General features: G+C 41.5%; 1 protein-coding gene across 1 annotated transcript in view; it reads left to right on the top strand.

Moving 5' to 3' along the window:
* LOC145402129 (NEDD8-conjugating enzyme UBE2F-like) overlaps positions 1 to 15,812 on the top strand; it is a 206,461-nt gene that overhangs the window by 49,012 nt on the left and 141,637 nt on the right. The gene's annotated exons all lie outside the window — the stretch shown is intronic.

Raw genomic sequence — 15,812 nt, 5'->3', positions numbered from 1 at the left:
TCTATGGGAGGGTAACTATTTTATCCACTCATAAACAGTATTTATTTATTTGGTACGAATTTATATGTAGTACAAGAGTATATTGGTTTTCAAACAGTAATATAGGCATTATAAGCATTGTTTCACTCACTAACTCATCACCATTCATGACCTTTTTTTCCCACATTACCTGATCATCATTTCTGACTGTTTCTTCCTCTAATGCTATGTAAACTTTGTCCTCCACATTGTCATCGATTGGGAAATCACTCTGGCCCTGAATGTCTTTATTGGCCAGGTCACTGGTAACAGGTGAATTGCCGAGACAATGGCGTGCAGGGGGGAGGAGAGGTTATGCGGTGTAAGGCATTGTCCCTGCTTGGCATCTTGTAGAGGAATAGAGGAAGGTGTCCCGTGTATATGTGCCAAGAATCACTTGCGAAAATTGAAAATTGTGCAAATTAGGGACCTTGCAATGTTGCATTGTTAATTTACGTCTCCGGGATATGAGTGCACATCATGTGAGGACGTGAATTCACGTCTCCGGGACGGGGCTGGTTAATTTCCAAACTGCCCTCTTACGGTTTCTATGCTTCTATCTGTGCCTTCATCTCTAGCTTCCTTTCTGGTCGTTCTATAGCAGCTGTTGTAGACGGCTATCGTTCTTCTCCTAGATCTATTAACAGTGGTGATCTTCAGGGCTCTGTCCTATCACCAACTCTCTTCCTTTTATTCATCAATGACCTAAGCTGTACATCTAACCCTATCCACTCATATGCTGATGACTCCCTTCACCTTTCCATTCGATTCCCACAATGTCCATCTCAGCAGTTACTTCAACAGGCAAGGGATGAGGCTATGGCACACGTAATGTCTGACTTGGCTCGTATCTCTGACTGGGGTAAAAATAATCTGGTTGTTTTTAATGCATCAAAGACTCAGTTTTTGCACCTATCAACCCGACAAAATCTTCCACAGGTATACCCACTTATGTTTAATAATACTCAACTTAATTCTGCATCATCGTTGAACATGCTTGGGGTTTCATTTGCTCAGGACTTGTCTTGGAAATATCATATTACATCTCTTGTAAAATCTGCTTCCAAGCGATTGGGTGTGCTAAGCCGACTCCGTTCCTTCTTTGCCCCTGCACAATTGTTGACTCTATGCAGGGGTTTTATCCACCCCTGTGTGGAGTACAACTCTCATGTGTGGGGAGGCTCCCCACATACAGCTCTTCTCAGTAGGGTGGAGTCAAAGGCTTTTCATCTCATTAACTCTTCCCCTCTTACTGACTACCTTCAACCTCTGTCTCTTCGCCGCAGTGTTGCATCTTTATCTCTTTTCTGTCGCTACTTTAATGGTCACTGTTCCTCTGAACTGTCTGCATGCATTCCTCCACTTCTACGACGGGCGCGTAGCACCCATCTAGCAGCAAACTCTCACCCCTTTTCTGTCCAACTCTCTAATGTAAGAGTTAACCGTTACTCCCAGTCCTTCATTTGTGCAATAGGTCAACTCTGGAACTGTCTCCCTCTGTCTGTATTTCCTGCTTCCTATGATCTCCAGTCTTTCAAACACAGTGTGTCAAGGCATCTCGAAATGAATGGATCTTGAATTTGGCTCTCTCTTGTATTTTGTTTTTCTCTTGGAAGGAACGGTTTTGCGGGCTCATTGCCTTTGGTTCCTTCTTCCTCACATTAAAAAAAGAAAAAAGAAAGAAAAAAAAAAAGCATCTTCCTCCAGTGGGAAAGGTGACCTTGCTTTATCTTTATAATGATAGTTGGAGTGAGGGTGTCTGCCATGTCCTTTGGAAGCATGCAGTTCTTTTGCCTTTCCCAAAGCCTGGAAAGAACCCTGTCCTGTCTTTCTTGCATAATCTCTTAGCCATTGTTACGATGGTGTGTAGGCACTTCACCTGGTTGTGTGAGACTTGAGGGTGTTTGCCTGAGAACCTCTGTGATTTAAGGTGTGGCAGGAGTATCATTGATGCTCTCTTGCAGGTTGAATATCTCATCAATGATGCTTAGTGGAGTAAGCAAGTCATATTGGTTGTCTTTGTGGATGTTGAAGGGGCTTTTGACTCTGCCTTTCACAAGGATATCCTTTTCGGGTTTTGAGAAGTGAGGATTACAAGTAGTGTCCTCTCATGAGTGGAGAGTTTTTTTGATGGACTGGTTGTTCTCTGTGTCCGTGAGTGAATTTTTGTCCTCCAGCTTCAGCATCCAGGATTGACCCTCAAGGTTCAGTTCTTAGCTGCTTTTTAATGTATTGATGAGTAATGTTCCCTACCCCAGTGACTCATGTGTCCTTTTTATAGTAAGATGATATTATAATTGTTTATATCACTTTCACACTTGCCATGGCACAGGGCCACTTCCAGGCAACTGTTGATGCAATTCAAGAATGGGCAATGCACTGGAATTTCCACCTTGAAAGTATACCATTGTGCGTCACATACTGGTGTTCCATTTGTGTTCCAAATTTGATTATGGGTCTAGAGCAACTGCCTCTCAGGATGCACCATGTGTTTCTGGGACTCTGTCTCACTGGGCCAGTGCTGATGTGATCCAGACATATTGAATATATGCAGTCTATCCATATAAAACATCTCAACATCATGAAGTGTATAGCAGGGACATGATGGGGGGTAGGGTAAGGATTCACTTGCTCCTTTGCTTCTATGAAGGTGTTATCCGTAACAAAATATTTTGTGGTGTGTATGGATCAACTTCCACTTTTGTCTTACAGCAACTGCACTCCGTCTACCTATATAATGCAGCTGGACTCCATGCATAATGCAGCTCTGCACATTGCTCTGGTGGTGTTCAGATCTTTCCCAGTTGTAGCTATACTCACAGAGCCTGGTTTGCTGCCTGTAGACTACATCAGGAGGATGTTGGAGGACTTGCACAGTGTCCTGCATCTCATCTGTTGGTTGTCCCACATGCTACCTTGGGTATTTTGCAGGAGGACCCTAAGTGGGAGGGTACCTATAAATCCTTTTTAGTGCAGAGCTCGTATGGCTGTGCAGATTTGAGTTTGCCTCCTCCGAGCTCTGCCACACTCCCTCCACTGTTGCCAGTACTCCCATGGTGGGCTCTCTCTTTTGCAGTTCATTTGAATTTACTGACAGATTTCAGGAAGGAGCGAGATGCAGATGGTTCCTAAGGTTTCAGGTTTAGGAGCCAAAAAAAATTTTAGTAGCCAAACTGAATACGAGCCAAAATATTTTACGAGCAATAAATGTATTCATTTACACATTATGATGATTAGAATCATTCATTGAGGTTTTAATCATTCACAGTAGCAGCAAGGAAAAGACTTAATACTAGATCACAATGTGCTTTTTTTTTTTTTTTTTCCATTTAAATGATATTTACTTACTCTGTTGTTTACTGGGTTTTAAAGTGGATGTATTTCATCCTCGCCAAAAAGCTACTTGCATGTAAAATTTGTTCACAAAAGGGAAAAAATACTGGCATTTGCGAGCTGTGGCTCGCCAAACATGAGCCCTGGATGGTGTATACTGACTCCAAATCCTTGCTTCATCTCCTGTTTTCTACCTGCCCCAATTTCTCATCAGCAGCTACTGTTCGAAATTTGGATGTCTGCAGTGCTGAGGATGATACCCATTCAGAGGGTGCCCTCATTATGAGCAGTGAAATTGTAGACAGGACAGTCCAAATGACCCAGTTCTCTGGCTCTGATCGAGCTGGATGTGAGCACTGCCTCTAGGCAACTTGGGGATCATAACAGGGATATGTGGAATGCAGACCACCTTTCCTTGCCTGGGACCACTTTTGGCCAGTGCTGGACAGACATGTCATCCATGCCCTAGGTGTGGCACTGTGAATGCTGTATGGATATAGCACTGACATGCCTGAGGCTGGGACACACTCCACTGGCATCACACTTTCACCACCTGTGGGTTGTGGGGATCCCTGGTTGTCAGTTCTGCCATCAGGTGGAAAGCATCAACCATATGCTGCAGTTTTGCTCATGTTTTTTCTCCATGTATGCCCATTTGAGGGAATGGCCATTTGGGACTTGATAATTATGCTCTCTGTTTGAAGAAGTGTTAGGTTGAGGGAGGAAATTCTTGGAGGAGTGGTACCCATTGTCTCTGGATGTACAGGCTACTGGGCCAGTGTCCTGCATCTGTATTCTTCAGGGACCAGGATAAGATGACCAGAGCAGGCAGGGCTTCCTTCTAAAGAAGAGGATTTTGCTTCATTGTTAATTAGTTACATTTTTGCTTTTGTCTTGAGAGGAACACTGAGGTGTCAGTGGAGTGTGGATGTATTTTATGGTTGTCTGAATGTATGTAATGAAATATTTAGATTTAGTCAATTGACCTATTTTTCTTCTTTGTTCATGGAAGGTATCCAGGTATTATGTTTGCTATTATTTCAGAATTACAACCAACTAAAGGAGACTGAAACAAAAATGCTCACCACTTACTTTATGCAGCATTGAGCAGTTTCTCGTCTTTAGACCCTCACTTGATGCATTTCATTTATAAAGGCTCCAACATGCTTGCATGTGTTGACCTTGGTCACCTAATGGCAGCTCTCCACACTGTTTGATCTTTGGCAGTTTCCCTATTGAGTCCCTTATCCCTGAGGTCACTTTCTATGACCTCATCAAAGGTCTTCTTTGGTATGTCTTTCAGCCCTGCCATTGATGTTCACACCTTTCACCTGCCACACCCAGTTGTCATATTCCATTCTCTCGACAAACCCTAACCATCTCAATCTATCCTTCCTCATCACAACGCTAATACATTCAAGTACCATCCTTCCTGTCAACTCATCAATCACAGTCCTAACCATTCCAGGCCTCTTATTTGAGGATGCACTAACCATCCATCAAATCTTTATCATTTCTGTATGTTTGAGCTCATGAATATCCTGTTCTTTTACTGCCCAGGTTTCATTATCACACAGCATCACAGTCCAAACACATGATGCATACAAGGACCCCTTTGCACTGAGGGAGAGTCCTTTTAGTACCAGGACATCAACCACTCCTTACCATAGCCAGAGAGCTAGCTTCATCCCACCTCCAGTACATAACATGTCCCCCAAACAGCAAAACTCCTTCACACACTCAGAAGACTCTCCGGAAAGACTCTCTGGAAAGATCAGTCATTTCGTGCCTCTCACATTCTGTCCCCAACACATCGCACATACAAAATCAGCATTATTTTGCAGCCTACCTCTAATACCATACATCATTTATGCACCCACTTATTACAGACGTTGCACAAGGAAGAGTTACTTCTAACACCCTTGTGGCAGACTGCACAAGGCCACCTCCATCTGTTTTGACAGTACTGCCACCAGCCCTAGATATCATGAGTTTTATCTGAGTTCACTCTATACCCCATTCCATATCTCCACTTCCAGAATCTTTCCTCTGCCTCCCTCTCATTGTCCACTGTCAACACCACATCATTGGCATACAACATTTCCCATGGGAGTCCATTTCTCAAGTCACATGAGATAGCCTTCGGCACTTAACAATTAACTGGGCTCAAGACTGACCCCTGATATGTGCCAACATTCACGGAGCACAGTAAGACCTCACTATAACGGACTAATTAGGGCCCAAGCCATTCCAAAAAATGCGAAATTCTGATAAATCAATATCTGGACTTCCCCCTGCTAACCCAGACTTTTTTCGATATATCAGATATTAGTCCGGATCGCACAAATAATTTTTAAACTGTTTTGACTACCATTGCTGTACTGTACTGTGTTATAACTGCACTACTTTAATCAAATAGTATAATATATATAATAATACTGTACAGTACTGTACACGGATAAACATGTCTTTTATTTATCTTATTGTGGTGAACATAGCTGAAGTGGTCAGGCAGTCCGGACTGTTTCTGGCTTTATCGGACTTTTTCCAATATACTGCACAGGAATTTAGTCCAGTAACTCCTCAATTCTGATAAAAGTGAATTCTGGTCTGTTGAAGTCCTTTATATCAAGGTTTTACTGTACTGTATTTCATGGCATGTAAGATGCTTCATTGTGAAATATACACTGTAAGTCTGGAAGCACAGTTGGTTTGTCTCAACCAAAACTGCAGAAAGGTTGCTTAATGTGAGTAGTTTTTTCTCAAATACACACTAATCTTTCAGAATCTGGGAGTCCATTTCTGAAGTCATGTGAGATAGCCTGCGGCACCATGGTAAACAATTAAGTGGGCTCAAGACTGATCCCTGATATGTGCCATCATTCACGGAGTACTGTATATCACAGCATGGGTCATTGTGAAATATGCACCTTAATTCTGGAAGGACAGTTCTGAAAAAAAAAATGTGTCTCAACCAAAACTGCAGAAAGGTTGCTTGATAATAGTAGTTTTTGTTCAAGTACATATTAATCTTTCAGAATCTTTATTCAGTACTGTTCATCAGTCATTGGCTTCTTTATTTTTATGTAAAAGAAGGTAGAAGAAAACAAACAAACAACCCCTTCCTTACAAAAAGTTACCGTGTTTTCTGATTCCATCTTAACCTAAGTTATGTTTATGAACTGTCTGATTTCTCTCATACATTAATTTGAGCATTAATATTCATCTTTATTTAAGAATAATTAATATGTTTCAGTATATAGAGATAAATACTATTTTTCTTGAAGTGGATTTAAAACCATAACTGGACTCGATAAAATCCATTCTTTCACTTATTAAATATAAAGGCCAGTAAAAGTAGAAATACACTTTATATTCAGATCAATTGCTTGTATGTTTGCTAAAATCACACACAACACAAATTAAAAAAAAAAATAAAGTACAGTGAATATTTACAGCATTGACCCTAAAAGTCCCCCATTTTTGTCAGATTCATACACTACACCTCTGATGTAACAGTATTTTCCCATGTTGTTTCAGCACAGTGTGAAATGAGACTACTGTAACTTGGCCCTGATATCTCATTACCCACAGACAACACATTCACTTCCTTAACTGAAAAAATATCCTTTAACAAACAAGCCAAGTGAAATACAACAGAAGTCTATTCTGCTCAGCTGTTTTATATAAACAGACATCTGTCTATCTATCTATTGCCAGACGCCTCAATCCCGTTTGGGGTGGCCACAAACAAATCGCCTCCAAGTCGCCCTGTCCCCCGCCATTTCACTGCCCTGCTCCCAACTCACACCCCCCTCTCTCATATACCTCTCCACCCCATCCCTCCATCTCATCCTCGGCCTCCCCCTCCCTCTTCCCCCCTACACCTCATTCACATACTCTCTTCGTCAGTCTTTCACCCTCCATCCTCTCCACATGGCCAAACCACCTCAGTGTGTTCCTCATAACGCTTCCTATCACATCCACATCAACACCACCACGCTCTTTTATATTCTCATTCGTCAGCCTGTCTCTCCATGTGAATCCACAGGCTCCTCTTAAATAACTCATTTCCACTGCTCTCACTCTTGACTTGTGTCCTTCCAACAACGTCTAAGCTTCACTTCCATACGTTAGAGTTGGTATCACAATACTGTCATGTAGTAACTTTTTCACTTCCATGCTCACTTCCCTGTTTCTTATCACTGCTTTCAAAGAACCAGCAACCTTTCTTCCCTGCTGTACCCTTTCAAGCACTTCACCCCCCAAACCTCCGTCCTTACTCATCACACTACCCAAGTACTTAAACGTACTCACATTTTCCAATTCCTCACCATCCAACCTCGCTGTACATTCACTGACTTCACCTCTCTCAAAGACCATCACTTTACTCTTCCCTACATTCACCTTTAGATTCCGTTTCTTACACACTCTCCCAAACTCATCCACCAAGCCTTGCAGCTCCCCTTCGTCTTCACTCAACAACACAGTATCATCTGCAAACAACAGTTCAAGGAGTTTCCAAACACTATCCTCTCTCACCAGGGCCACTCCAACATCCACTACCCTACCTTGTACCTCTTTTATTACCCCATCCATGTACAGATTCAACAACCATGGAGACATGATACATCCCTGTTTCAACCCAACTTTCAAAGCAAAAAATTCACTTAGTTCACCATCCACACGCACTGCAGCCTTCGCACCATCGTACATACTCTTCACAGCATTCAACAACTTCCCATCTACTCCATATATTCTTAACACTTTCCACAATCCTTGTCTATCCACCCTGTCATATGCTTTCTCCAAATCCATGAAAGCCGCATACAACTTCTTTCCCTTCTCTAGAAGCTTTTCCACAAAAGATCTAGGAAATCCATGAAAGCCGCATACAACTTCTTTCCCTTCTCTAGAAACTTTTCCACAAAAGATCTAGGAATGAATATCTGATCTACACAACCTCTTCCCTTCTTAAAGCCTCCCTGTTCTTCTCCAACTAATTTCACTGTTCTTTCTCTAACTCTGTCAATAAGTATCCTACCATACACTTTTCCTAATATACTAAGAAGACAAATGCCCCTATGATTACCACACACTTCCTTTTCCCCTTTTCCTTTGTACAAGGGAATAATTATACCTGATTTCCAATCCTAAGGGACTCTACCTTCCTCCCAGGCCAATCTGCACATCTTCCACATCCAAACAAACAGACATGCTCTTGTATAAGGCATACCACTTTCCCCGCCTTCACTAATTACCACTATGCACTTGCACTAACCTCTGATTACCTCTACAGTACTATAAAAATGTAGCACTTGTGCAGTATATATGTACTGAACAAAAAGCAATTTACAGTGTTTAACAACTGGAGTTCTGTATAATGATGCTGTTTGGGAACAGTGTAGACAGCTCTCCCTGCCTTTGCTCTCAGTATCACTCCCTCACTGTCAGCTATGCTTGGCTCACAACATCAACAAATAACAAAGCTTATTGAGCTGATAAGAATTTACTGAAAAGTCATTCATCTCAAAGCATATTGAGTACAGTATAATGAAAACATTCACTGTTACATCATAGTATCACTGCTTCCTTCCAGTTGCTTGTACACACACACACATTCAAAACATATTATAGTTATGTACCATTGTATGGTATGTGACAGCTCTAAGAAGAGTGCAAGAAAAATGCGGCTCCATTCTCAAGTATTAGAATACAGTATAATTTTGCACTGGAAATGCCGAGGTGAATATCAGAAAGCTAGATAAATAAGATTGTTGATGGATAGTTACTAAGACAGACTGGACTCCCCTACACACAGTTCTGTTCATTGAATGTTGTATCAGAATCCTATGTCATGCCCTCAGATATTTTCTACCAGTTTCAGCCAAAAGTTTAGGTGAGCAAGGGAGAGTCTTCCTCTTTCTTATCTGGTTTTATTTTAACAGTTTAGTCAAAGCATTTGCCAAGCATGGGTTAACTGGCCTACTGCAATTATTCACTTCTTATTGCTAATGCAAATGTTTTTATTGAGCACAAGCAAAACTTCAAACTAGGGGCATTTGATACAGTTCACATTGACCTCTTCAGTACAAGATGTTTCCTGAACTGCATAAAACCATCTGGCAAGCAAAAATAAATTACCTTGTAAAATACATTCTCCCACCCCTCCTTCCTTAATTACACCCACACCACACTCACATTCACACCCACACCCACACCCGCACCCACACTCATGCATTGGGTTGCAGTCACCTTCTCCATTCGTGATAGGTTTGCTAGGGCACTAGTGAGGCAGAGGGTGAATGCAGTCAATCAGTCTGATCGCTTTGTCTGCTACGAATACAACAAAAATGGCATACACTTCTATGAATGCTCATCAGGCACTGCTAATTTGTATTTGTCTAACTACAGCCAGATGCCATAATTCCAGAAGGGGTGGCCATTTGAAGTAGTTGTTTTACGGGGAGGGGCACTAACCCTCCGCCAACCCACATGTTGACACGTAGGAAACACGTATGGTTGGTTATGTGGGTACCACCCAGCATTGTAAATGGTTTCATGGATCACAGGAAACCATTTGGCTTGTCACTCAATGTAAAGCCACCTGAGAAGGAAAGAAGAGTAATAAGGTGACAGGAAAGATGGGAGAAATAGGAAGTGGGCAGACACAGAAAAAGTATGATAAAGGTGAAGGAAGAAGTAGGTAAAACTGCATCAAGTGAGTGGATGATGGTCTCCACCACTTCCCATTTTCATAACAAAGTACTGTAATTGGCTGATCCCTGAGTGGTTTAGACATCGCTACAGTACTTTAATCACAGCTGAAAAATAGTGTAGCTGAAGTTTCGGACAGTACTGTTTAACATTACAACTGTTTTTCCAGTTTTTTGCAAGTGGAAATATAAGACTGTTTCCTTCCATGATACTCTGCCATGAATGAAACTAAATTTCAGTAAGGGAAACCACCCTAACAAGGGTGATTGAATTTCTGTGTGTGATAGAAGTATGTTATGATGACTCAAAAGTCTCGCTAGCCAGCATCTTTCCAATATGATTGCTTTGCAAGTTAGTGAGTGAATGGCAAAGGAAGTTATAATGATTGCCTCTCAGAAGGTTAGCAGGCAGTTCAACAGTGATCATGTTAGCTTGCTAGAATCGGGTGTACACTAGATGCTAAACTGTGAAATTGCTAAACCACTATGCTGCAAAACCCCTAAACAATCACGTGACCAATTGTAATGTAAACAAACTGTGAGTGTTTTGTGTGTTCTTGAACTAGTTTGTTTCTAAAATCTATTGAGTACATACACAAGTGTATGTAATTTTTTACAATCAATTGACAATCTTTATATTTTATAAAATACCCATGATTGCCGAGCAGTGAGATGATCATCTGTATGAGTTTCTTCTACATGAAGCCAAGCAAACCTGCCTAGTCTGGCCTAGTATGGCCTCCAGGATGCACAGGGATATTTCAAGGTATTTTGAGAAAAAAATGCATCTTACAATATATGCTGCCATATACAGTACTCATCACTCAGATCTCCGTTCACCCTCTTTTGGGTGCAAGCACCCTTTTACATTGCCATAACCACTTTAATCAGTCACTTGTCAGTACCAAGCTTTCTGATTGTCCACTTGATCACCTCCCTAGGGGCTCTGTCAATGGCCTTTTCCAAAATCAGCAAAAGCAAAGTACAATACAGCAGCCTCGTCTTTCCTATAAATTTTTCCTGAAGCTGTTGGAAAGTGAATATCGCATCAGTGGTCTCTTTGTGTGGCATAAACCCAAACTGCATCTCATCAGTATTCACTCTTTCCTTTATTATACATTCCAGTACTTTCTCCATTACTTTCATTCCTTGGTCAAAAAGTTTTATGCCTCTGTAATTTCCTATTTCCTGGATATTACCCTTCCCTTTATACATGTATCAGGCCCTAAGTAATATACTGGGCTATCTGCCGATAATAAAAAGAAAGAAAAACTTGATCAAAGTTTTGCATCTTTTTATCTGTCCTATCTCTGTAACTGCAAGAGTTATCTTGATATATATATATATATATATATATATATATATATATACTTGTGCCATCTATGAGTATTCATAATGATATTGTGTGATGAAACAAATTATCGCCTCCTGCAGTCGGACCAAACTTCTGCTGCAATGTTATTTGACTATTATTGACCACAGAAATATGGAATAGAATTTAAAAATACTTTAGTATAATCTCAATGGAGCGTCATACTATTGATATAAAGACAAAGTGGCTCTGACATCTTAGTATTTGGACTTGATTTTAGCATTTTAAATGCTGAATAACTCTGAGTGCATTTTTTTTCTTTCACCAACAAACACGAAATCTTCACAAACAGCACACAAAAAAAAATGATGATGATAATAGGTTTGGTAGCATAATAAGGAAGCATTTCAAGTAAAGGAATAATTTAGGAAAGACCCAAGACTCCAAAAAGTTGGACAGTAAACATGGAGACAGTATTCTGTAAACATAACAAACATAGACAGTATTGTGTAAACATAAAAAACAGTGACAGTGGTTATGTTAATAATGAAAGGTAAAAAAAATTTAATTGTATAATAATAACAACCATACAGGCACTGTTCATGGAGAGAGAGAGAGAGAGAGAAACTGTATGGCAGCTCACGATTGGCTTTCGTAACCCACATGGTATGCAACTCAGCTTGTGTTGGGCAGCTCCAGAATATGGCTTGAAGGCACACGTATCCCAGTCTAATACAGTAATCCCTGTAAAACCCAGACACCCCAAGTCCCAGACATTTCGGGCTTGGGTCCTTGGACACCAAAAGTGGCCACAAAAAAAAAAAAATAATAAATAAATAAATAAATAAAAAGCTGACATGTTTTCATCCCTACTTTAAATTTGCCGCGCAGTGACGAACAGCCGTGTTTTGGCGCATACTTCCTCTGACGTCCACTAGAGCACCCCCTGCATCCTCCTCATTTCCTGCCTACCTACCGTTGTGACTGCATTCGTGTCGCTGTGGCTGCCCACGTGCTCACTTTTGTGGTGGTCCCCTACCTGCTGCAGGCCCTGCTGTTCCTCTGCTGCTACTTACTCATGTGTGACGAGTGGTTCTGACTCTGGAGAAGAAGAGGGAGATACTGGAGAAAGTGGACGCAGGATGGTCGACTTCCCGCATCCTCCTTGAATTCAACCTGGCCTGCTCTACCTTGTTCAATATCAAGAAATCTCGGGACAAACTCATTCAGTACACGCAGACTTCACGTCGAAGACCAAATGCAATGTGCAGAGGAAGATTATGTACCTTCCCAGGTTTGCAGAAGTCTGCTGCTCCATGCTGATTTAGTATCGTTAACAGTGTGCTGCTGGTGTGCTGGTGCGTGGTACAGAGCTGAAGGCAGCTGCTGAGAAGTTCGCAAGGTTACGTGACATCCCAGACTTCAAGGCTCCAAAGGGTGGCTTTTTGCTTTCAAAGTACGACATGGACTTACCAACCGTAAGGCCCATGGTGAAGCTTTGGATGCCAATGAGGATGGAGTAGAAGAGTTTCAGCAGAAAATGAAGGGCTTGATCAACAGGGAGGGCCTCCCTCTTGGCCAAGTCTACGACACTGATGAGACTGGTCTCTTCTGTCGCTCGCTGCCCACGAACACGCTAGCAGAGGAGACAGAGAAGCGTGTACCTGGATACAAGCTCTCTACGCAATGGATATCTGCTTTGTGTTGTGCCAATACTGACGGCATGCACCGGCTCAAGCCTGTTATTGTTGGCAGTGCAAAGCAACCTCGGTGCCTTCATGGGTTGATGGATGTCCTTCCTGTCGTTTGGTACCATTCTGTGAAAGCTTAGTTCACAGCCAAGATCTCCAAAGACTGGTTTCACCAGCTCTTTGTCTAGGAGGTCATCCATTATCAGATGAACACACTGGGAATCCCACGCAACAGGTAAAGGCTCTCCTTCTTCTGGACAATGCACTTGTGCATCCGTCCGACAAGGAGTTGGCCGAGAATGGCCGCATTAGGTACTTGTTCTTGCCACCTGATACTACTGCTGTCACCAATGGACCAAGGAGTGATCATGGTTACAAAGAGGCTGTGCCGTCGGAAGTTCCTGGATAAGGCGATGGTTGTTCTCGAGGACAAGGATGAGCGTGGGGAGGGACGGGACACGTGAGGACAGCAGACTGTAGAAAACCTTCGCTGCTACAACGTCAAGTCAGCCATCTACAACTGGGCCAGTGCATGGAGGGAAGTCCCTGTCAAGACTCTGGAAAGTGGTTGGTCTCGTCTGCTTCTCAGAGCTGATGTGGTGCATGACTTTCTAGGTTTTGACATTGATAACTTCCATGCCCATCTTCATGCGGCTGGCGATGAGGTGGTGGACGAAATGCGTGAGTGGTTGGATGACGACGAGGGCAATCCTGGGTATCAGATCATGTCTGCTATCAAGATTGCATTTTCAGTTGCAGGTACAAGTACCTAGGTGTATGGATTATTATTTTTTTTTTTTTATTCATTAGTTTTTCCTTCCTCTGTTTTGTAAAAGATAAAAAAATCATATCTCAGAATTTCAGCTGTGTAGATTTATGATCATTTGTTTTAACAGAAAATATAGTTTTAGCTGTGTTGATATATAACCATATATTTTTTAAAAATTAGTTAAAAGAAGAAAAATTACATAGTGAGTGGTGGCAATGAGGTGAGAAAGAAGAGAGGCAGGCAGAGAGTGATGTGTATTTACCTATTTGTATTTACCTATTTGTAGTATACAGGAATTGAGCAATGCTCGTGTTGTCCTGTCTCCATATCCACATTTATCAAGTCTACCTTTACACACATGAATGTTTTTCTCATGCACCACCTCTTTGTCTAAGTCGTTCCAAATATTTAAGTATTTACCTAATATACCTAATTGTGATATACACGGAATGTACTATGCTCGTGGGTTTCCGTCGCTGTTTCTCAATAAGTCGAATTTAGCGTTAAACTCGTTTAAGTTTTTAGACTGGACAATCTCTTTGTCCAGGCTACTCCATAAGTCTATACTTCTGTAAGGAAAGCTATATTTCTTGATATCCTTCAAGCAGCTTGACTTTTTCAGTTTCATTCTGTGTCCTCTTGTTGCTCTCTTATACCATAAAAACAGATCTTCTTTGTCAATTTTATCTACTCCCACCATGGTCCTGAACACTGCAATCATGTCTCCCCTCTTTCTCCTTTCCTCTAAGGAAGGCAAATCCAGTTTTTCCAGACTCTCTCTGTATGACAGGTCTGTCAGACTGGGGACCATCTTGGTTGCTGTTCTTTGTATTCTCTCAATCTTGTTTATATCTATCTTTTTGTGTGGGGACCACACTACTGCTGCATATTCTAACCTGGGGCGGATCATGGCCACTATCAGTTTTTTCATCATCTTCTCATCCATATAATGAAATGCTACTCTTATGTTAGTCAAGAGTTTATAAGTCTCTCCAACTATCTTGTTAATGTGCTTTTCTGGTGACAAACTATCTTGGACCAGCACTCCCAAATCTTTCTCTTCTCTCCTCTTTGTGATTAATTCATTACCCAACAAATAATTCACTGATGGCCTCCTGGTACTTTTACCCATTTCCAATATTTTACATTTCTTTACATTAAATTTCATTTCCCACGTCCGGCTCCAATTGTGTGTAGCCAGCTGATTGAGTGTAAATAGACTTTTTTACATCCCATGTTTTTAGTCATGTTGAAGTATGATGATGATGATGATGAAGTATGACCATCTGTTTTAGCAAAATTGTTAAAAAGATTATGTTTTTGTTTATTGTAGGTGGGATGAGCATGCATCTGCATGATCTGGCAGTGGAACTCTTGAGTGGAATGGCTGTGGATGGGGCCTGACTTTTGTGGTGTTTCTGTGCAAACCCCCCCTGGCACTTACTAGGCCGGGTCAGGGTTTATTGTTCTGTGCAATACATGTTTAGCACAAACTGGCCCACTTAAAATGAGAGTCCAATGTACACAGTAAATGAGGACATGGGAGGAATTGCCCAGTTCATAGTTCCATCTGTTATTGTATCAATATTAATCGGTAGATTTCTTGTTCCATCCTATAATTGATCCATTTATTCTGAGGGTGTTCTGTAGTTAGTTCTAACCATTATGAACACCCATTCCTACCTATGACACTTCTTTTGGAAGTTAATAATAATGGAGTTATAGCATACAGAAGTTTACATGGTTCTTTTTGTGGATTTTGTTCTGCCCTTGCTACTGCATGCACTTGCTGATATAAATGGGGGGCTTTGTCTTCCTTCTGTGCCCCACAATAATTATGATTGCCTCACACCATGCATACCCAAGTAGGTTTGAAGGGTTGAATGGTGAGTGAATGGGTGGCATATTTCTCTGGACACTGATGCATTTTTCATGCGTATTGTTTCTTGTTCCCTTTTCTTGCCCACACCATT

The sequence above is a fragment of the Coenobita brevimanus genome, chromosome 57 (assembly GCF_032717465.1).
Source record: "Coenobita brevimanus isolate Jiangsu-jjx chromosome 57, ASM3271746v2, whole genome shotgun sequence".
In the NCBI taxonomy this organism is placed as follows: Eukaryota; Metazoa; Arthropoda; class Malacostraca; order Decapoda; family Coenobitidae; genus Coenobita; species Coenobita brevimanus.
This window is presented reverse-complemented; position numbering and strand designations above follow the sequence as displayed.